The sequence below is a fragment of the Castor canadensis genome, chromosome 2, assembly GCF_047511655.1.
Source record: "Castor canadensis chromosome 2, mCasCan1.hap1v2, whole genome shotgun sequence".
NCBI lineage: Eukaryota > Metazoa > Chordata > Mammalia > Rodentia > Castoridae > Castor > Castor canadensis.
In genome coordinates this window covers 106,594,306-106,618,756 of record NC_133387.1, presented here as the reverse complement: position 1 = coordinate 106,618,756, position 24,451 = coordinate 106,594,306, and positions in this window count along the sequence as shown.

Below are 24,451 nucleotides of genomic sequence, written 5' to 3'. Positions count from 1 at the left end.
CCACCCCCTCCCGTACCACCCACTCCGCCCCCTCTCTCTCCCCCCCACCCCCTCAATACCCAGCAGAAACTATTTTGCCCTTATTTCTAATTTTGTTGTAGAGAGAGTATAAGCTATAATAGGAAGGAACAAGGGTTTTTGCTGGTTGAGATAAGAATAGCTATACAGGGAATTGACTCACGTTGATTTCCTGTGCGTGTATGTTACCTTCTAGGTTAATTCTTTTTGATCTAACCTTTTCTCTAGTTCCTGGTCCCCTTTTCCTATTGGCCTCAGTTGCTTTTAAGGTATCTGCTTTAGTTTCTCTGCATGTGTAGTAGTACATACCTTTGGAAAAATATGGGCTGAAAAGGTTTTGAATAATAGTAAGGGACAAGATTTAGTACACAAATAACTAATCATTAAAGTATTGGAGAATCTCATGCTTCCCTAAGAGATTACCATAGCCCATGTACCAGGACATCAGTGAGGTCACTCCTCTGAGGCCCTGGGAAATAACTTGGCCAATGAGGCTGTTATGGAAGCTGCTCTTTATTTAGAGGAACCAATGATCGATCTCATCTCTGTCCTTCAGACCCCTTCTCAGATCCCTGTTTTTACCCCTCAGGAGGAACATCAACTAGAGAAGCTGGGCACTTCTCAAACTTCAAAAGGGAAATGTCTCTTCCTGGATGGGAAGGAAGTACTTTTCAAGCCCACCATGAAAGAGATATTAACCCAACTACATCAAGGTAATCACTAGGGCCCCAGGCTGTGTGTGATGCCTTCCACAGAATTTATGTGTGTTTGGAATATACACTCTGGGAAAACAGGTCATGGAAGGTTGTCTAATCTCAAGAAAGCCAACAAACAGGCCCTAAGGAAAAAACCTAGGGGAAAGGGCTCCATGCTTAAGACACTTCCAAAGTATTCAGATAGACTACACTGAACTACCTCAGGTGGGCCACTTAAAACATTAACTGGTTGTAGTAGACCACTTAACCAACTGGGTTGAGGCCATCCCCCTTTCCAGTGCCACTGCCAATGTGTTAGTCAAAGTACTCTTAGAAAATATCATTCCCTGATTTGGGCTCATTGAAAACACAGATTCTGACAATGGGGGCCACTTCACAGCTAATGTAGTTAAGGAACTGACAAGAGCATTGGATGTCAAATGGGAATATCACATCCCCTGGCAGCCTCCTTCTTTGGGGAAGGTTGGAAGGATGAATCAAACCCTAAAGAGATGCTAACCAAGTTAGTTGTAGAAACCAAACTGCTCTGGATTAAGTGCCTCCTCGTGGCCTTATTGAGAATGAAAATGGCTCCCCAAAAAGATATTGGAGTTTCTCCCTATGAAATGCTGTATGGAATACCCTATTTAGGTCAGCACTCTGGCCTCCCCTCTTTTGTAACCAAGGACCAGTTTCTTAGAAATTATGTGCTTGACCTTCTGCTTTGTCATCTCTTAGACAACAGGATTTGTTATCTCAGACACCACTGCTCGAATTCCCAGTGTCCGCCCACCAATCTGGAGATTACATCTTAATTATGACATGGAGTCAAGAAAAATTTGAACCAGCCTGGGAGGGAACACTATCAGGTGCTACTCACTACTGAGACTACTGGACATATTTCTGAGAAGGGATGGACTCACTATACCCAGATAAAAAGAGCTCCACCAGAGGAATGATGGACTATGTCCTTCTGTTGCGGGAGGTTGCTAGCTGAGATATGGGACTCTGAGGCGATTAACAGGAAGCAATGGTTTTTTTGTGCCAGCACAGACTCAGTGGACTCATGTCCAAAGGCTGAGCCCTGAGAACAAAGGGGTCTCACCTTATATATCCCTGCAAGCAGGTTACAGAAGCAAAAAAGCAAGGTCTAATCCATATATGTTTATATTTAATTTTATTGGCTACTTTACCCTAGTGCTATGTGACTTTTCCCTCCTCAGTGTTACGTGACCTTCCTCATGTTTAGATTTCTCAGGTTTTATCTCTCTGTTATGCCATCCCTACTTCCCTGCTACTTTCTCAGGACTCAGGCCTAGACTGTTTTCTTCTGATCCTACTCCCTGATACACTCAAACGCTGGCAATACCAAGGTAACCTTAAAAAGACTATAATAGGACTTTTATTTCTCCTTAGCTCAGGTAACTGTATTTTCACTTTTAACGTAACCAAAACTTCAGACCCTCAAAGTATTAAATTTGATGCCTGCCAGTTTTGCCTTGTGGATGCTTAGAAAATCAAAGACAATGCTCAGGGGAGAATACCTTTTCCCAAAACCTACATAGAGACAGAACAGGGGGTATATACAGCCTTCCCTACCCCATTTGCGGTGAGGTCTGGTGGACAACTGAATATCAGGGTTGGACTGCCTCTGCCCAAAGCATTAACTACAAACTAGCTCCCTTACAAACTAAACTACACTTATCTAACAGCAGTCCACCAAACAAGTGCCAGGATTTACAATATAATCCCATACTTTAACCATAGACAACCCAACTACCCTATTCCAGGAACCTGAAGTAGCACCATGGGTATATGGATTAGGAGCAGATATCTCAGGAAGGGACCCTCTAGGATGACTAAAACTCCAATTAGTCAAAATTACAATCTCATACCCATTTGGTGGTATACCCCAGCATTAAGTCTTGCTTCATCTCCAGGTCCCTATATTGATAGAGCCAAGGTCACCATTGTAGAAGTAAAAGATTTGAGACAGACTGTGGTGATTGAGACTGGTTATGAGAAGACTAATTCCTGGTTGGAATTAGATCAAAAATTCTGTTCCTGGTTGGAACAGATCAAAAATTCTGTAATAAGAACAAATGTTACACTTGTGTGACAGGAAGGTCAGAGCCTCAGGTTGTGCCTTTTCCTTGGGGTAGACTCAGATTCTGCTGGAATGGAATGTATGATAGCACTCTTCCAAGAAAGGACAGCCTTGGGTAATGAATCCTGTGTGACCTTGTCACTACTGTTTCCCATGGTCAAAGATTCTGGGAGGTAAAATCCACCCAAGTTGATTAAACCCCATCCCAGGACTCTAACTATACCTTGTGCCTCTCAAGAGGAGAATGGTAATAGAGATCCTGGGAAATGTGTCTAAGTGCAGTGAAAGCCAATCCTTTGGAGAGTTAGGCAACTAGTTCACTCTGTTGCCCAAGTAGATACCTGGTGGTATTGAGGTGGAACTTTGCTTGAGATTTACTCGTCAACTGCAGTGGGACTTGTACTTTTAGTCCAATTGGCCATCCCTTTCACCCTGGCATCCCAGCACCCTGAAATGTCCACAGGTAACAAGAGACAAAAACAAGACATTAGTTATCCTGGTGGGTCATTTGACCTTCATGTTTATATTATGCTATCAATACGCTGAGGCTCATCTGTACAAAAGCTGTAAGACAAAAGTCTGATTCCAGAGCCCACATGTTGTCTTCTGCAGTGAGTCCTAAAATAAGATACTCAGTGTTGCTAGTTCTCCCTCTGACATTTATAATTACTGGATACCAATGACATTGGCACCACTCTGGCTGCAGTATGACAGGCCCTGAGATACCTTCATGAATGTCCTTGCTACTTAAAATTTTCCTTTCCCAGAGACCAGGTTCTGCCCTGCACCTCACCATTCTCCCCTTTATATTAAAAGATCGCTTGGAGACAGTAATTTAATCTCTGGGATCTGAGGCCCAGCTGGGCAGAGAGGCATGTTTTTCCTCTCTCTTCAAGAGGCCATTGCCCAAGTTATGGAAACAGCCAAGATGCCCCACCACTGACGAATGGATTAAGAAAATGTAGTAGCTATACACAATGGAATTTTATGTAGCCATGAAGAAGAATGAAATGTTATCATTCGCTGGTAAATGGATGGAATTGGAGAACATCATTCTGAGTGAGGTTAGCCTGGCCCAAAAGACCAAAAATCATATGTTCTCCCTCATATGTGGACATTAGATCAAGGGCAAACACAACAAGGGGATTGGACTTTGAGCACATGATAAAAGTGAGAGCACACAATGGAGGGGTGAGGATAGGTAAGACACTTAAAAAATTAGCTAACATTTGTTGCCCTTAACGCAGAGAAACTAAAGCAGATACCTTAAAAGCAACTGAGACCAATAGGAAAAGGGGACCAGGATCTAGAGAAAAGGTTAGATCAAAAAGAATTCACCTAGAAGGCAACACACATGTACAGGAAATTAATGTGAGTCCACTCCTTGTATAGCTATCCTTATCTCAACCAGGAACACTTGTTCCTTCCTATTATTGCTTATACTCTCTCTACAACAAAATTAGAAATAAGGGCAAAATAGTTTCTGCTGGGTATTGAGGGGGTGGGGGGGAGAGGGAGGGGGCAGAGTAGGTGTTAAGGGAGGGGGTGGGGGCAGGGGGGAGAAATGACCCAAACCTTGTATGCAGATATGAATAATAAAACAATAAAAAAAAGAAAAAGAAAAAAAAAAAGAGGCCATTGCCTCTTCTGGCAGGAGCTTTTTGAGATCGAAACCTCATGTTATGCACCATGGAATTTCCCTTACTGAAATCTGATGCCAGTAATCCTGGGGATCATCTGGGCAAAGGGATGAGCTAGGGCACAAGAAAGTCCATCAGTGGGGTCTCTAGAAATTTTTGCCTGGTTGGCCTCCAACCAAAATGCTTATCTTGGTTCTAGAGTAGGTAGGATTTAGAGGCTTGAGCTGTCATTGTGGGCACAACGCATTTAGGCTGAAAGTTTTAAATTATTTCCTCTACAGTGCACTGGATTGTGACAAATTGTATTTAATAAAGAAGGAGGACTTCATATGGCTATCACGTGGGTAGGGAATGATCCTAAACCATCTCATCCTGGTCTATTCGCAATACAACCACCTGGAAAGTTAAGTGGCCCTTGCCCTTGTGGGATCTGCACAGAGGCTTGTGGGAAATGTAGTCTCACCCTGTCCAGTCACCAGCATCATCAGGAGTGCTGCTCTTCCCAGTTTCCTCTGCTCAGGGGCTGCCCTGTCTCCAACAGCTTCCTCTGGAAGTTTCCCCAAGAAGTTCCTGGACCTGAGCCTCTGTGGACGCTGTGGTGGGGACTTTGAGTCTTCCACGGAATCCCTGAAGGTCTGTGGGAGGGTGAGAGAGAAACTAGTCATGGGGACCATGGGGTGCAGGACTGCCAACACTGACAAGTTGTTGGTTGAACCACAGGTGGTTGTCACACTGGTCTGTGATACAGGTGGTAGGCAGAGCTTAGCTGGTCTGGGAGGGAAAGTCACAGGAGCCATTTGTGTGAGGGCGTGTCTGCATGTCTGCAGTGTGACTGCAGCCAGGAAGGCACACCTTGGAGCAAAGCCTTTGCTCACTTGGTCATGTCACATCTAGCAGCATCCTCTTTGCCAGGGCACATCAGTGGCACAGTTTGGATCTTTGTCTTGTAGGTACATGGAGGCACCTCCTTGGAACCATCACAGGTACAGTGTCCCCAAGTTCCAGAAAAAATGCTGAACATCAGCACAAGCATCAGCAAAAATGCTGACTTGCAGCATGCATATCTCCATGAAAGAGGAGGAATTACAGTGGGACTGTGCTTCTGGATTCCCACGGCAGGAGGGTAATAAGTTTGTCATATACCCCAAGTGATTTTATTTATTTATTTATTTGCAGTTCTGGGGTTTGTACACTTCACAAGTACTTCATCACTTGGGCTACATCCCCAACATTTTTGCTCTTAATTTTTCAGAAAGGGTCTTTTTGACTATAACTTTTTGTTTGTTTATTTAGAAGTACAGAGATTTGAACTTAGGGCTTTGAATTAAGCAGCTTTACCACTTGAGCCATCCGGCACTCATATAGTGCTTGCTTTTGCCTGGGGAAGGCCTCAGACCTTGATCTTCCTTCTACATCAACTTTCTGTGCAGCTGGGATTGAAGACATGTACCACCAATCCAGCCCCCAATGCATTTTTAATAGTAAGCTTATTTATTATGTTTTAAATTTTTGTGCTGTGAACCCAAGGTGCACGTTTAAGTAGGACATGTCATAGGAAAATCCACAGATGCCCTTAGAGGGTTCTTGTTCTCAGAATACTATTAAGAAGAAGAGGCTGGAATACCAGAGTTACAAGCAGGAAAGAAACTTTATTGATAGAGAAAGACTGACCAGAGAGATGAACAGTGGGGGTCTGGAAACTGGGTGCTCCCTGAGCATGGGAGGGTTGAGTTATTTATATATGTAAGATTTCCACCTTAACACAAGGAAAAGGATGTGGTGTAGTCTTTATAAGTGTATTCTTGGTATGCCTTCTGTATTTCTAGCTTTCTCTCGCCTGGCCAGTTCCTCCACTTTTCTCAGGCTGTGGGGACTTCTGCATTCCTAAGATATCATGGGGCTGATTTACGTTATGGAACTGCTACAAATCCCCTGTATGGGTTGGAGCCCCTAACTGCCATTAGGGAGATGGGATGTTGAGATACAGTCTTTAGCTAATTCCTGCTGAGAGGAGGTGAAGAAAGGCCCCAGCAGAAGTCAGGGATCCAAACCCAAGGGGGTGACCAAAGGGCCACAGTAGTAAGAGTGGGTGTGCAGTAACATTTGGAGTTTAATGGGGTTTAGGCGAGAAGAAATGAAACACACAAGAAGGTTAAGGAGGTATGGACCAAAGTACAGGACAGCTCTGGTAACAGCAATGGATCCCAGAGGAGGGAAAAGCCATAGGAACCACCCGCCAAGCCAACCATTAGGTTTCTACATGTCCCAAGTTTGTACAGGGATGCAGGCAATTTTTCTGATGTTAGTGGCAATGTTTGTTACCACTTGTCCATTGTCATCAATTTAAAGGCAACTGTCTGAATGGTTGAATTTGCCACATACGACCCCTTCCTCAGCTAGAAGATAGTCTAAGGCCAGGAGGTTTTGATATATAGTTGCATGCATTTGGGTCTGTTGTCTGGCCAATAATTCTAAGGCAGAAGCAGTTTGTTTGGTGATAATTTCTACCACCCCTTGTAACCTAATGATTCAATTGAGCATGTAAATGGGAGTCTAGTAACCCCAACTTCCATCTTGTGCCCAAGTGGTTGGCCCATAAGTCTCAATGGTCCTCTGGGGAGGCCATTTGTCTTCTCCCAACCTCTGATTTCCTCCTACATTAAGACTTCTCTTTGTTCTGGCCCCCATAGTTTCAAAGAGAGGGACTCCCAGTTGTTCTTGTTGTGAGTTGGGTAAAAGGAAAAACCTGGGCAGGACAATCCCTGTAGTACAACTTCCTGTCCAAGTGGGAGGGAGTCTGCAGCAGGCCCGTTTTCCACATATCTAGAATAACCCATCTGGCATTTTCCACTATCCTAAGGCAGTGCTGGTGAGGTAATCCCAGTATTTGCCACTCTCAGGGATACCTCAAAATGGATTTGCCTCATTAGTAGTAGAGCAAGTTAAGAGACTGTGGTTGGTTATAGACTTGTAGTATTGGGAGCCATTATTGGGTGGGGACAATGCCCAATACTAGGTATGCTTTTTGGGCCACCAGGTTAGATTTGTCTCATTGCAAGAGAGTACCCTTTAACAAGGAACCTCTCCCACCCATTTATCATATGTGGGCACAGTTCTTTCCAGACAATCCTCCCTGATCACTTCTGATGTGAGAATCCAGGATTGGGGATGGTCACTCTCCTTGATAGTTATGGAGTGATTCCATAATAGAAGTTGGCAAGCATTTAAACTAGACCCTTTCCAAGGCCACTCCTCACTCATGAGGGCACCTCTGCATATCCAACAATTTGAGACATTTAGTTCTCTGGTGATTTTCTCTTCCAGGTCTATGAAGAGATTCTTTCCTATTGCCAGGAGCTCTAACCCTCTCCCTATCTCACCCCTGAGTTCATGGTATAAACCAGGGCCGTGAGTGGCCATTGGCTTTGGTTGTTTTTTTTTTTTTTTTATTGTCTCCTTAACAAGCTGTTCTCAGGCTAAGTCCTGAACTCCTCTACTGCCTGACACTACCCAGTGTCCCAGATAAGTCCAACAGATCCATTCTTCTAACCTCACATTGCAAATATAGCCTGCTTTGTTTCCCAAACTCCAGGACTTCCAGTACCACTTATCAGAGTGTATGCAAACCTGAGGGGTATATTTTCCCAAGTAACATCCACTCAGTTGATGGGTGTAGGATGTAAAGTAAGATCATTTGAAGTGCCCAATATAGGCAGTTTTAAAACATTCATTACATGGGAATGGCTGGGTGAGGCCCACACTGAAAATTAAGAGTTCAAATGTGTAGAGGAGAGTTGGGGTGAGCCCCATGGTTATCTATCCCAAGAATGTGAGGCTCCAGAGGAGAAGGCAGACAAGCTCACTTATCCTGAGGGGCCTTCATGAAGAGGAGTCAGAGGTCCTCTAGAGGCTTACAGGAGTACTGCAGCTCCTCTGAGTCCAAGTCTTGAGGAGAAGAGTCCTTTGAGGGGTTCCAGTGCTTGACTCTGGAGATGTGGATCTGAGATTCCAGTCCAGCCACACAGACTCCTGTTGGGATGGAAAGAAGCACAGTGTATGGCCCCTCCCATAGGGGCTCCAAGGCTCCCTGGATATGTGAGGAATTTTAACAAGCACCAACTCACTGGGACAAAAGTGTGGAGAGGTTGAAGAGGGAGCATGAGAGATGCCTTGGTGTAATTCAGTTAGGATATGTTGGAACTTAACTAGCTGGGTGATTTGGGAGGTAAGTCTGGCTGTTTCACCATCCAGAATGAGGTCATTAGTGAGAAATGGACAGCCATAAAGAAGCTCAAAAGGGGTGATACCTAACTTGCCCAGGGTATTTCTGAGGTGGAGGAGGGCCAAGGTCAGGAGTTTGGGCCAGGGAAGATGTGTTTCCTGGGTTAGTTTGGCTAGGTTGTACTTGAGTAACACATTGGCCCGTTCCACCTTCCCTGAGGATTGGGGCCTCCAAGCACAGTGGAGATGATATTTTATCTTGTAGTAGCCTCCATTTATTTGGACCCTTTCATACTACCAGGATGGGGGTGTTATAAGGGCTGGAGCACTTGACCAGGAGGCCCTGTTGTTTGAGGTTGTTTATGATAGGCGGGAGGCTTCTGCAGGCCTCCAGCTTTAAGGGGTATTGTGTATTGTTTTTGGTAAGGGAAATGGAGGGGATCTTTTAGGTGAACCCAAACAGGAGGAGCTGTCCTTGCCCTCTCAATGGTGGACCCATCCAAACTGATGGGTCCACTTGTTCCTCAATTAGGGGCATGCAGAAATACTCTCAGGGTTGAGGGGAGTAGTATTTGGACTTTAAGTTTGGGCAGAAGGTCCCTTCCCAACAAGGGAATAGGGGTCTCAGGGACTAGTAGAAATGAGTGGCAGAAGAAGAGGTTCTCCCAAGAGCATGCCAAAGGTTGGGTAAAATATCATTCTAGGCACTGGCCTGATATGACCTGAATGCTGACTTTGTTGTTGGACCCAGAGAGAAATGAATGACAGAGGAGTGGGCTCCACTTTCCAAAAGGAATATGACCTTGCGCTTCTCAACTGTCAGGACTACCCAGGATTCCTTGATCTGGATATCAAGAACTGGAGCCTGGACAAGAGGCCCCAGGACCCATCATTCAAGGGAGCCAATCTGGCCTCTTCCCCAAGTGGAGACGGGGACAGTATGACTTCCAGTGGATACCCTTATAAAGAGGGCAGTGTCCCAGAGGGGTCCAGGACTGTCTCCCAGGCTTCCCCCTCAGAGACACTCCTATTTGAGGTGTCTCTGCTGTCCACAATGGTAGCAGGTCCTGACATTTGGTCCCCATTGAGAGGGGAATTCTCTAAGAGCTGCCACTAGGTCATGGTGCCTTCTTTTTTCTCTCTTTCTAGTGAGCTCCCAATTATAGTATACAAAAGTAGCTGTCTGTACCAGCTGGTCTAACATTTTGTTGCCCTTGGCCACCAGCTTTTGAGTTTTCTACAAATGTCTGGGGCTGATTAAGGAATTTATCTCTTTGGAGGCTCTCCACAACCTGCAACTTGGGATCCACTGTGGTGTGTTTTGTAATGGCCTCTTTTAGATGCTGTAAGAAGGCCATGGGGAATCCATCAGGTCCTTGTTGGACAGCAGTAACCTGGGAGTAATTGAGGGGTTTGACTCTAGCCCTCTTTAACCCTTCAGTGGTGAGGTGAATGAAATGGTGTCTAGCCCATTTGTGGTCCTCACTTTGGGGATCCCATCCAGGATCCATCCTGGGAACTGCTTGGGCCCCAGTCAGGACTCTGGGGTCCTCGGCTTCCCCTTCTAGGGGTTCAGTCTTAACAGAGGACTTTTGTAAGTGGTAATCATTGCCAGCCTGAGTGGCCTGATCAAGGACTCTTTTCTGCTCCAGGGAAGTAAGGGTTTGATCTAGGAGCAGTATGACATCTTTCCAAGCCAGTTCAAAAGTCTGGATAATAGTAACAATGGCTTGAATGTACTGGTCCAGGTCATTGGTAAAGCTGCCCAAGTCTTATTTTATTTCCTGAAGGTCAGTTAATCTGAAGGGGACATGGAATCTTTCCAAGTGGCCTTCCCTCCCCCCAGGAACTGGTTGGAGGGGGTAACAGCCGGCCACCCAGTAAGGAGGCAAGGGAGCTGTGGGGGTTGGGCAGCCACTCTCCTCACTCCCCTTGGGCAGAGGGGAGGAAGTGGCTCCCTTAGGGGCAGTTGAGGATGTCTTAGAGGTATCCCCTTCATTATGTATGTTTTTACAAATTATGGTCAGGGTTTGAGTACCTCCCTTACACTGTTTCACCCCTGGGGTATATTCTTTAAGGGAAAAGAACAGCTGCACATAGGGGATTTCTGTTCATTTGCCCTCCCTCTTGCAAAACAAGTCTAACTGTAGAATAGTATTGTAGTTAAAAGTCCCACCCTCAGGTCATTTTTTTCTGATCTCCAAAGAGATATGGGGGCCAGGCCTGAGTGCAAAAGAAAATCAAAGCCTTTTTGTGAAGGTTGTCAGGATCAATGTCCTTCCAGCATTTCAGCAGGCAGGCAATGGGAGACCCCTTTGGAATTCAAAAGGAGGAAGTTCCCATCTGGGAAAAGAACATGTGGTCTACAATGGAGGGGTTATTCCTATTTATTGGCATCCCAATAAGTAAATCCCTCCCTGGGGAGAGTATCTTCTCCCCTCCATTTTGTCCCTTCTGCTGTCTGTGACCAAGACTGATGGAAAAGCTAAAAAGGCCATCTGGGTGGTGGTCACCCTCCCAGTGTGGCCTCAACTATATGCAATTCTGCTGGCCTTAAAGTCCAAGTACTTATAATGTCTCCAGTTGGTGAAGGCATCCGGTTCATAGAACTCGCCAGAGGAAGGGCTCAATGAGAGACATAGGGGCAGTTCTGAAGGATAAAGATGGGGCAGCAGGGGTGTAAGCGGGGACAGTGCTCAGTGAGGTGTTGTAAAAACCTCCAAAATTGGCACTCAGTCAGGGGGTACATATCATCCAAGAAAAAGTGGGCAATGAAAAGGGCAGGGAACCTCTTGAGGGCAAAGATGCTTTATTATCTCCTACTAACTGAAGGTATTATGTCCTCCCATATGTCCCGGAGGAAGGTCTCCAGTTTTGTCAAAGGCAAAAGGGCCATTGGGTCATAGTGCAGAAAGGAGAGTGGGAGAAAAAGCCTGGAATCCAAGGAGATTCCATGGCAATGGGCAGTCCAGTATAAACCCCAGGACAGGCTCAGCACATTGTACTCTGAGGAGGGATGCTCTGGATTCTGCTGGAAGCCTTAGTGGCTTGAGAAATTCCACCTCTACTTTGAGGAGAAACTTTCATACTGACAGAAGGAGAAGGCAGCCAAAGAGTTCTGCATTTGGCTACTCTGCAGCAGGGGGGCTCTCCCACTAAACAGAATCCATAGGAGTGCAAACTGTCTCTGGTTAGGCACAGCTGATACTGACCTTTCATCATGGACAGAAGAGGGTCCCATCTGGGGCACCAAGATGTCACAGGGGAATCTATGGACTTGCTAGCAGGGTCTCACTCTCAGAACATGCTTCAGAGTAAGAGGCTGGAGCACAAGAGTTACAGGCAGTAAAGAAACTTTATTGATAGAGAAAGGGTTAAGCATAGAGATGCACAATGGGGTCCAGAAACAGGGTGCCCCTGATCATGGTAGGGTTGAGTTATTTATATATGTAAGGCTTCCACCTTAACACAAGGGAAAGGATGTGGTGTAGTCTTATAGGTCCATTCTTTGCATGCATGGTGCCTTCTGTATTTCCAGCTTTTTCCTCTGCTTTTCTCAGGCTGTGAGGACTTCCGCATTCCTAAGATGTCATGGGGTTGATTTATGTTATGGACTTCTACAGACATAATGTTTGTTTAAGCTATTCTTTCTCTGTCTTTGTTTCTTTGTTTTTTTGTCAACAGTGGTGTTTGAACTCAGGGCCTCATGCTTCCTAGGCAGGTGCTCTTACCACTTGAGTTATCCACTAGCCCATGCTCTGGTTATTGTAGAGATGGGGTCCCTTGAACTATTTTCCTGGGCTGGCCTCCAACTGTGACCATTGTTTATTGCTAAATAATTTGATTAAGTATTAATTAGCCCAATAATTTTTTGGCAGGAATTGGGCTTCAAACTCAAGGCCTCATGCTTACTACTTGGCCACTCTCTCAGCCTTTTTATTTTGCAATGGAATTTTTCAAGATAGGTTCTCTGGAACTATTTGCCCAGGGTTGACTTCAACCTGCAAACCTCCTGCTATCAGAAAAACAGTCCTGACAATTACTTTGGTTCTTGCATACAGCAAGAGAAGAACTCAAGCAAGAGGCAAAGATTCAGTCAAAGTAACAATAAAGTTTATTAGGGAAGCATTACACTTTCAACAGACTAAAAGTGGGTTTTCTCTAGAGTGAGAGAAAGGGGGTCAGGGGTGGAAGAGAGAGAGACATTTCCTGTTTCCCACGCAGGAAATGGGAGCAAAATCTCAAAATGCTGGTCTCCATTTCTTAAGTCATTCTCCAACTATCCAAAGATCCTTGTAGCCCATTAACATCTCAAAGAGGAAAGCAGAAGAAGGTAGCTCCTCTTTGTCTCCCTGTTACTGTCACTTAGCATCTAAAAGGACATGGTAGAGGGCTAACTGTTCTGGCTCTCCTAGTTCCAATGTCAGAGTCTGTCCCTTTAAATTATATTAAAATAATATAATTTCCCTGTCCCCTCTTGTGGCCACTGCTTATGTCTAACTGCTACCTATCACTCCTGATCTCTCTCTCCTCAGTAGCTAGAATTACAGGTGAGAGCCACGGGGTCTGGCTCAATGACAAATTTTATGTTTAATCTCTACCAAGTAATGGTCACTTGGGTACATCTTCATTGGGGTCTTTGTTGCCTTTTCTTGTATAAGGAACCAATATAGATTTTTTTGGTTTTTACTTTCAGCTAACTTGTAGAGTTTTGAGCAGGAGAATCAGGACCAAACAATGCCTGTTGACTCATGAGTGAAAGGTATTGCCGAATTAAGACCACACCATGTGTGGAAAGGAAAGATTTATTAGAAATCCAGACTGCAGTGCTGCCCCCCCACCCAGGTCAGGAAGCAGCGACTTGGGTGAATTGGGTAGTGGGCTTTATAGGAGGGGCCAAGCCATGGGGGAGGGAGAGAGTCCCTGGTCTCTGATTATCTGTGATCACCAGATGGAACAAGTCGACATGATGCCTGGCTAGCTGAGTAACTGGAAGTTCCTGAGTTGTTTTGCAAGCCAAGAAACAATCAGGCAGGGAGAAACAAGCAGTCATAAATCAGGGGGTCTGGTTCTTAAGGCGTAACCTCAGGTCCTTCTGCCTACCCCAAGAATGCCAGAGACCTAACAATGAGTCTGCTTTTTAGTCAGCTACACCTCCAGAATGTGCTTCTATGAGAAATAAAAAATAAACCAATTTCCAGTGATTTGTTTATTCTTCACTTTATTTTACATAGTATTGTTACATGCTGAGGTCAAGGGTCCTTGCTTTCACAGGCCAGAGAACTGGCTCATGAGGCAGCTCAATGATGAGCCAAAGCCAATATATAAAGTAGGATTTATTAGAGAGAAAGGAAAAGCTACAGCTAAGGTACTGCAGTGGAGCCCGGAAGCCAGTGGCTCGCTGCACAGGTGAAGGCTGGGGTTTTTATGGACGTTCTAACTCTGGATTAGGTGGGTTTTTCTCATTGGCCATGGATTCTCGGGCTTTCTCAGGTGAACTGGTTTGGTTAGCACCTTTATTGGGGAAGGGAACAATCTTGAGAGCATTTTGCTCATCAGCCCTGTGGCAGAGCTGTATCTCTCCTTGAGGATGCAGGAACGCAGACCTCCACCTCCTCAGGATGTAGGAATGACAGTGCCCTCCATGGGGGATGGGATACTCACTCATCTGCCTTAGGTCTCCAGACCCAACAGTATTTTATGAGCTTTGTGAAGTCTATAAATAAGAATGGAAATGTAGAAATGAGTAAAACAGCTTCAGGGTAATGCACAAAATAAGATGATGTTGGCATGTGGACATGAGGTAAGTTCTTTACTTTGTTTTTTTTTTTAACTCAGGGCTGCATACTTGCTAAGCAGGCACTCTACCACTTGAGCCACTTCATCAGAAATAGGAAGGTTTTAAGATGATAAAAACATCTGTGTCAACATAGATATACAATTTGTCTCTGGACTTTTTTTGGTGGGGAGTACAGTATTGATGTTTGAACAACTTGTGCTTATTAAACATGTGCTCAACCACTTGAGCCATGCCTCCACCCTTTTTTTTTTTAGTTATTTTTCAGTCAGAGTCTTGTGTTTTTGCCTAGGACACCTTGATCCTCCTACCTCCATCTCCTTTGTCACTGAGATTATAGGTGTGCTCCACCACACCCAGCTTGGTTTTTGAGATAAGCTGTTGCTAACTTTTTTTGCCATGCAAGCCTTTGAATCACAATCTTCCTGTCTCTGACTTCAGGGTGTCTACAGTTACAAGAGTGTGCCTCCATGCCTATCTCTGGTCTTTCTGATGCCATGACAAGGGGAAGACACATTTGTTACATGATTTGAATGCCACCTGAGAAGAAAGCATGCTAATTTCTCATGGGACATAAAAACCTCACCAACAGCTAAAACATTACCTGCTTTCATCAACGGTGTAGTGAGTTTTTCATGACCGACCTGCAACTAGCCCTTCTAATTTTCCAGAAATGGTTATCTGGTGCTAATGCAATATTCTCTTAATAAATTTTTCTGGAGTTGTTAAAATAGTGTGGTCCCAGGTAGCTTTTGGAAGGTCATATTTGATTCAAGGTAAAACCTGGACTATCTGGAGGATTGACTTGGCTACAAGTTGTTCAGTGACTCTGTACCTGTCATCCCACCTGCACATGTGCACACTGTTCAAAGTTTAATTTCCTGGTGTTGGGGCTGATAACTTAAGGCAGATAAGTGAGTATCCCATCCCCTATGGAACAATATCATACATCCTGAGGAGATGGAGGCCTGCATTCCTGCATCCTAAAGGAGAGATACAGAGTCTGATAGATCTGCCACAGGACTGATGAGCAAAATGCTCACAAGATTGTTTCCCCTCCCCCAATAAAGGTACAAATCAAACCATTCACCTGAGAAAGCTGGTGAATCCATGGCCAATGAGAAAAACCCACCTAATCCAGAGTTAGGATGTCCACAAAAACCCCAGCCTCTACTTGAGCAGTGAGCTACCGGCTTCCAGGCTCCACTACTCTTCTCTAGCTGTAGCCTTTCCTTTCTCTCTAATAAATCCTACTTTATATAACTGCTTTGGCTCATCATTCAGCTGCCTCATGAGCCAGTTCACTGGCCTGTGAAGACAATGACCCTCAACACCAGCATGTAACACTAGCAGATCTTCTTACTACTGTTCATTTGTCCTTTACCACCACTGTTTCCCATATTTGAAGCTACTGTTTGTGATGTTCTCCTTGACATTCTTTGTTGCACCCTGTCACAGTATTTCTCACAATATTTTCTCTGTTGCCTGAATTCTTCTGCTTTTTCTGCTCTTTAACATAATTCAACCAAGTGCTCCATCCTGGGCCCCATTCTACTCACTCAGTCGTTCTCATGCATGGAATTAGCTGTCTGTGGTTCACTTCCTTACATACAGAACCATAGCCATCCTGCCAGTGATCCAACCCTCAAAAATGGAATTTTTCCTGGATTCCTCCCTCTCTGTCAGTTCAAAGCTCATCCTGTGTCAACTCGGGCAACTTTTGTTTATTTTCTTCATTTTATCCTACTGTTTGCATGCAGTGCATGTAGGTAGATCTGATAATGCTCATGAATAAACATGGTAACTGCAGATGTCGTTCCTTGCAAAACATGAAGAGTGTATTTGCACAGAACAGTGTCTCTACACAGAACATCTGGTGATATTCTCAGGAGTCCCCTCGAAGAGAGCATTTAGGAGTTAGTGAGACACATGTGAGAAAAGGTCAATGAAAAAATATGCAAAGAATAAAAACCAGAAACACAAAGTTTCATAACTTCTGATTTGTTTATAGAAATTTGTTAGTGACTCTACTTGTACTTTTTTAAATGTACAGTTGTATGAATTCTAAAGATCTGTTATGTTTTCAGATTCCAGTAATGACTGCATTTATTCTTTCTGCTATTTTAGCTATTAAAAATGAGTAACAAAAATGGATGTTTACACCAGCTATGGCTATGTTTATGGACTATAACTGTAGTTTACAGTTGGTTGAGAATAAAAAGTGATAACTTTATTAGCTGGACATTTTAAGTTCACAACTGTATTTTGAGGCAGGACATAATTGTGAAATGTGCTTTACCATTCATTTATTTTGAACATAAGTTAAATCTAAGTCTTCAAACTCCATGTTTCGATCTAAGGTACTTGCTATGGTCTCTAGTGATGTTTAAAGTGTTGCAACTAGAAAACTTACTGGCTTAAAAAATCTTCCTTTACCTCTCACAATTTTGAGGGTTAGGTAACTGGACAGAGCAGTATGGCTTTTGTTGTGTATGCTGTAGGATTTCTTTGTGTCTCTGGTCTGCTTCAGGGCAGTGTGATCAGCTACAATATGTCTCTTGTCACTTCTGGAAGGTCACTACTGGCACAAAGTTTGCATTCTGGCCACAAATGATTCACATTTTGCCAAAGTTCAAAATATACTTAATACAAAATATACTTAGCCTCTCTCAGTTCCTCCAAGGAAGTTTCCTTCCTGCTTGACACTGGTAGGAAGTCAATTAAATCAGGTTCTGGTTGTTATTTGGGGCCTTGAAATTATGTCATTCTTTTTTTGTGTGTGGTACTGGGGCTTGAACTCAGAGCCACTCCACCAGCCCTATTTTTGTGAAGGGTTTTTGGAGATAGGGTCTTGCAAACTGTTTTCCTGGGCTGACTTTGAACCATGATCCTCCTGATCTTTGCCTCCTTTGAAGCTAGGACTACAGGCACAAGTCACTGGTGCCAGGCACATGTCAGTCTTTTGGTTGGGGTCAAGATCAAAGAATTGATTTGAGAGAAAAGAGCGTGTGGCAAAGCTTATTGAAAGTGGGAAATGAAAGTGAGTCCATCAAGGGAGAAACCAAGGCTAGAGCCATGCAGCTCAAGAACACTGTAGTTGGGGTCTTGCTAACATTTAAGTGGTTTGATCCAGGCTAGTAGAAAAACATGGGTGTTTCTGCAAGTAGCCTTAGGGCAATTAGCAGATTTGATTGACAACCAGATGTTATATAACTGATTTCTGATTATTCAAGTTCCTTCCCATAAATTTCTCTGTTATAAATGTATGCATGATGTTGGCAATAATGGCACCGATAGGTTTCAGTTCTTACTGCACCCTTAAGCTTCTGTTTCCCAGGGTCACGGTCCTGCCTCAAGTCTAGCTTGAATCCTCCTGCTGCCCCAACCTCCAATCAGCATGAACCATGAGATCCTAACCAATCAGATCATGCTGAGTCTCACTGAGGGGTATTTAAGCCCCTGCCCCTCTCTCTCACTCTCTCTTTCTCGGCTCTCTCTGCTCTCTCCCTCTCCCACCCAGCAATAAAGAATCTCTTGGCCAGATCACTCCTCTCCACGTGGTCATTTTGGGGCCTATATTTCCTTACATTTGGTGCCATGACTCAGATGGAGGCTCCCCACTAATCCTGGTGGGACCCCCATTCCAACTCGCCCCACGACCACCCTGAGGACGTGACTGGCCAGGACTCATCCTCCTGATCGCCCTCACTCGCATCCAACACCGGACATTCTTTGGTGAGTCCACCTACCCTTCTTGGACTCCCTTTGCGGTCTCTCCCTTCTGTGTCTCTGGGTTTTAGAACACTTCCCCTGCTTTGGGCTATCTCTGGGTGGCTCAGACAGTAGAGGGATCCCCTTCTCCACAGGGTTTGGATTTTACAGGGTCCAGGACCCTACAAAACCTAGGCCTAGGTAATCCAAGCCGCCAGCCTCTGGCCTGCAAACCACCTGAACTCAGTGACGGCTGATTCTCATGCACTTTGTGTTTTCTCTGATATTTGTGCTGCGCAAGGATGCTCCACAGTACATAATATCCTCCTCTCCCATTCCGGGACCGGGTCCCTCATAATGGGTGCCTCTACATCTTCTCTGCCATCTGACTCCCCATTGAGATGCCTCCTCAATAATTTAGACACCTTGGGTTTCACCCCAGACATAAAACCAAAAAATTTAATCTGCTTTTGCACTCAAATCTGGCCCACTTATCCTTTAGACAACCAAAGTCACTGGCCCCTTTTTGGGTCTTTAAATCCCAACCTTTTACAGGACATATAACTGCTGTGAGTGATCAGGATGATGGGGAGAGATTCCATATATCCAAGCCTTTTTCATACCTCTGTCTAAATCTGGCTCTCTGACTTCAAACCCTCCCTCCATACTTTCTGTTCCCCTGCACAGATTCTATCAGCCTGTAAACCAGTTTCTAAATCAGCCAATTCCTCTCCAAACCTCCTCCTTCCCCATGTAAACAGACTTCTTGCACTGCTTACCATACCTATCTCCTCCTATCTTCCTGAAAAACTTTCCCCATCATGGAGTTAAGCAAGACACTCCTTGCCAATTCTGACCTTAAGGTGGTTGCAGCTCTGAGAGAGCTCATGCTTTATTCAGTGACCAGAGAGTGGAGGCTTCATTTTGCTGAAAGCCTGCCAGTACCAATCAATTGGAGCAACCTGGAGACACAGGTGATGGCTAATCTCTTAAGTGTGTGTCATGCCTCCAGGCTCTGCCTTCCCCTCCATTACCTAAGATGTCAGCTTGCCTTTTCTGTCTCCTCCATGGTCTCACCACGTGTCCTCTGTCTCTGTCTGCCTTCCCCTCCCTGGGCTTACTGGGACCCTGCCTCCCATGAAAAACCTGTAGCATGGTACCTTATGACTTAAGCTATTCCAACTAGTTTGCCAGACCTCTCAGTCTAAAGTAACTTTAAATCAGCTGCTTTACAAAAGTGCTTGCAAAAACCTGCAGCTGCCACACTTGTGCTCTAACTCCACCCCTACAAGGGGAGGAGGGAAAGCAAACAGGTGCACCTGTGCACAGGATGCTGGCTTCTGGACACAGCAAAAATGCCTGCCATAACTAAGAAAATCCATAGAGAGGACCCAGAAAATCCTCGGCTGCCAGCCACATGTGGCGATGGCTGTGGCCCACCGCCACTTCCCCTAGAATAAATGGGTGCAGAGTACACAGGAAGGGGGGAGGGGTGACAGGCCACAGGATCAGGCCTAGGCAGTCAGGGTCATTTGTCCCAGGTGTGTGTGGAGGGAGTGGCACCTTGCACAAGTCTTGCTCCTAGCCCCACCTCACACCTCAGGGCATCAGACCCTTGTAAGTCAATTGTTAGCTCAAGGTTATAGTTCCAGAAATAACTAAATAGATATTACTGTGGTCTCTAAATTTCTCATTTAGAATTTTCTATACCTTTGGCCTCAGCATAAATTTTTCCCTCCAAATATTAACACTAGTTGTCCCATATGGCACTGTTATTGGCCTAAAATGCCCTCTGAATGCCCTTCTCTAACTTTACAAATGATTTGTTTGTTAAAAAGATAGCCTTTATTAAAGAGGCTGCCTGCTGTTAGCTAAAAGACAGGATCCTAACGTTTTGTTCTTTCTAGATGGGACCTGCATCTTCCAGTCTTTGGCTGGTAGATGTTGGAAGCTTTGTACTGAGGTCAGCCTCAGTATGCCTTGGGTGACCAAGAGAAGTGGCCTTCACAGCATTCCTTAAATTACAATACCATACTCCAATCAGACCTTTTCTATAAAAGTAAAAGTAAACTGAGGTCCCCTATACAAATTTCTCTCATTAGAAAAGCAATGGGTTCTGGCCCAGGCCACTCAGGTTGGAAATGATTATATGGCTCAAGCAGTAGAGTGCCACTTTACAAGCAAAAAGTCCTGAGTTCAAGCCCAGTACAGCCAAAGTAAAAAAAATAATAATATTTGGGGCTGAGGAAGTAGCTCAATGGGAGAATGTCTGCCCAGCATGTGCAAAGCCCTGGGTTCAATTCCCCAGCATTATTAAAAAAAATTAAAAAATGGTAAAGAAGATAAGTGCCATTAATGTCACTTCAGCCATCTCATAGTGGAAAAACATAGTTTAACCTAGACCAGATCCCTCATTCTTCAAGCGAGGAAACTGAGGCCCAGAACAGTTCAGAGATTTGCTCTCCAGAGTGTCAGGTGTCAATGTAAAATAACAACTTTACTTTACAGCAACAACCTATCAGAAAGCATACCACAGTAGACTCAGAGTCACAGGTGAGAGAGGTTCTCCTCAAAGATAAATTGCTAACAGTCAGCCCCAGATATCTGTAAAAAAATTCGGACTGTGGCTGAAGGGAAAAGTCATTGAACCAAGTAATACAGATAGCTAAATCTGTATTTATGGTTACGTCTGTATGTCCAGGACCTTACTAACAGAAGAGAAAAAGATAAGAGACACTATGGCCTCATGCTGCTCTCAGAGAGGGTCCCACCCAACTGGAACCTATATCCTGAACTTGCTACCGTGGTGGGCAGGAGGAGCACTTCTGCAGAGAATGCTTAAAGGGGGACAGCCCGGGAGACAGCCCCACCCCCAACCAGGACCCTGCCCTCTGCAAGGGTAACCACTGGAGATCTAAGTGCCCTCATCACCAGATGGAAGGCGAGGTGCCTCCTCCTATGGATTGATGGGTCGAAGCCTCCTGGCCACACTCCACTTCTTGGCATCAATGCTGAGGAGCCATAATGGCAGAAAAACAAAAGGCCATTTTCCTCCTAGACAGTGGAGCCTGTTTCTCTGTTTTACCTTCTTCTCCTGGTCCCTGGTCCAATGACAAAAGTTATCATTTGGGGCAAATCTGGCTAGCCCCTAGAGTGCTAGTTTACCTGGCCCCTTGACCTGCTCTTGGGGAGACGTCCTCTTCTGTCACTCTTTCCTCATAGTACCTAAAACTCCAGTGTCCCTGCTGGGATGGAATTTACTATCTCAATTAAAGGCTCAAATTCTCCTCCCCCCAGGCAGCTATCTCTGCTGCCCCCTCCTTCAGGAACAAAGAAGATTCCACAGTGTGGACTGATGAGATGAGTGTAGGGTGAGCCAGGACTGCCCTCCCTATTCAAATAAAACTCAAAAATCCCTCACAGTTTCCATACCTAAAACAATATCCCCTCAAGCCTGAGGGATGATGAGGCCTTATGCCTATCATCAATTCCTTAAAACAACAAGGGCTACTAATTAGTTGCTCCAGCCCCTACAATAAATTTTAAATTCTTATAAAAGTTAACTTTAAAATACAAGTTACAAGTAAACAACTGGAAAGGATATAGATAGGTAATAAATATATTTTTTTTGAAAAGTTAAAGGAAAAATAAATGTTTTTGGATAAGAAAGGATTTTGTTTTGTAAAAAAGGGTTTGTCCTAAAGATTGTTTCAAATAGGAAGGATAAGGATAAACCATCAAAGGGTTTAGTATGTAGTATGAAGGTCTGAGTAAGTTTGAATAAAAATAATAAAAAACTTCGGTGTGTGATAAAGTTAAAGTTGAATATAATCTAAGAGTTGCCTAAAAGATTTTTAGGGTCATGTCAAACTAGAATCAAATCCTCTATGTCTATGAAATAACAAGGTTATCTTAATATTGTTCTGCTCTGAGTAACATCTACAAAAAACATTACAGTGAAAGATTTTATCAAAGAAATTATTTGTGTTTTCTGCTGATCTTGTCAAGCTTTTAAGTACTACTAAATCAGAGTTCATTTATATATTTGCTTATGTGTCTTAAATGACCACCTTGTAACAGTGTTTTGCTATACTTTATCTAAATATGGTACAAACATTTAAAAGTTAAAAGTGTCAATTTATATAAAATAATGAGCTAAAGCTCTCTTTTATCCAAGAGTGTTACATTTAAATCCTGACAGCTCCTGCCTCCCACAGGTCACCCACCTAGGTGTGGCCTTAAAGGGACAGACTCACTCCCTGAGTCATAAATGCATCAACCCAATCTTCCATTTCCCAACCCCCATACCATAAGATAGCTTACAGCTTTCCTGGCAGTTATAGGATTTTGCAGAATTTAGATCCCTAGGTATGTAGTCCCTGAACAGACACCTACTTATGCTCCTCCTAATATTCCTATTTGGGTCTTAGATAATGTATGGCCACCCATTTCTCTCTCTGTAGTTGGAGGACTCTTGAAATTGTCTAGGGAACAATATTTCACAGTGATTCTCCTGGCCAATGCCCATCCTAATGCCTATGTTCTTGCTCTCCTATTCTTAAGCTTCCTCCTTTGTATCACACTACATGTCCGCTCTTGCTAATAAAAAATTTAACTAGTTGTACCTCCAGGGATACCAACCTCTCCAAAATGCGAGGATAGTCAGCTGATACCCACCATGCGGAGATTGGAGGATTGGCTCGAGACTCTTTATGACCTATGGCTACAAGGGACCTTCATCAACTTCAGGGAAGAGGAAATCTTCATTTTTGGAGCCTGGGTGTACGCCATCATGAGGCTTACCACCCCAACATTGTTTGCCAACTAACCCTCCCTTCCCCTATGCCGTCCCTTGCCAGCTCGAAGAAGCCAGAGCAAACACAACGCCCCCCTTCCTTAACAAACAAAAAAGGGAGGAATGTTGGCAATATGGCACAGATAGGTTTCAGTTCTTACTGCACCCTTAAGCTTCCATTTCCCAGGGTCACGGTCCTGCCTCAAGTCAAGCTTGAATCCTCCTTCTGCCCCAACCTCCAATCAGCATGAACCATAAGATCCTAACCAATCAGATCATGCTAAGTCCCACTGAGGGGTATTTAAGCCCCTGCCCTTCCTCTCTCTCTCTCTCTCTCTCTCTCTCTCTCTCTCTCTCTCTCTCTCTCTCGGCTCTCTCTGCTCTCTCCCTCTCCCACCCAGCAATAAAGAATCTCTTGGCCAGATCACTCCTCTCCACGTGGTCATTTTAGGGCCTATATTTCCTTACACATGAGATGCAACCAATATTCATGAAGCATTTAGTAGGGAAAATGCCTAAAAGTTTACAACTGGTGACAGTGGCAGTTATCACATATAAAATGAATATATTAAATTGGTACGAGTCTCTAACATACTTGTTGGACATCACAATAGCCACCTTCACTTTTTTGACCAAGTCTTTTTGTTTGTTTGTTTCAGTACTGAGATTTAGAACTCATGGCCTCCTGCTTCTTAGGCAGATGCTCTACCACATGAACCATTCTCCCAGATTTTTTGTTTGGTTTAGTTAGTGTTTAGCTAGGGTCTTGGCTTATTGCCCAGGACCAGCCTCCTACTGTAATCTTCTCACCTGCAACCTCTCATGTACCTGGGAACATAGGTGACACCACCACACCCAGCTAATTAATTAGGATGCTGCCTGGGCTGGCCTCAAACCTCAATGCTCCTCAACTCTTCCTTAGAATTACAGATGTGAACCACCATGTCTGGCTCTGATATTCTTCATTTGGTTTTGTTACCCACTTCTACACAGTGATTCAGGGATTTATTTTTGTTTTTCTAGTTATGGTTAACTTGCATAATATTTTGTTCAGGTGTCCTTTTGTGCTCAGTACATGTCCCTGCTCTGTTCAGGGACATAATAGGATTTGGGGATATTTCTGGGAATATTCTCACATAGGAAAACAGTTCACATGGAGCCCATTGTTCTCCTATTGGTTCTCATATATCAGGACCCTTCCACACTCTGAAGCAGAGCATTTATTTCAGGGTGTGATTCGGTGCAGTTTGCATTAGTGCATGTGGAGAATAGTTCTTTATCTTTAAAACAGTGAAGTTGTGAGTTTCTGTTTCTTAAAATCTTCATGTCAGTTTAATTTTGTAATATTTATTCACTTTGGAAATATTGCAGATTGCACATCCAGGGCAGAAATGCTACTTTTCAGAAAATGTTCAGGGATGACTATTCTTTTATCCAGGGTCACTCCAAACACCAATAGTTCTTCCA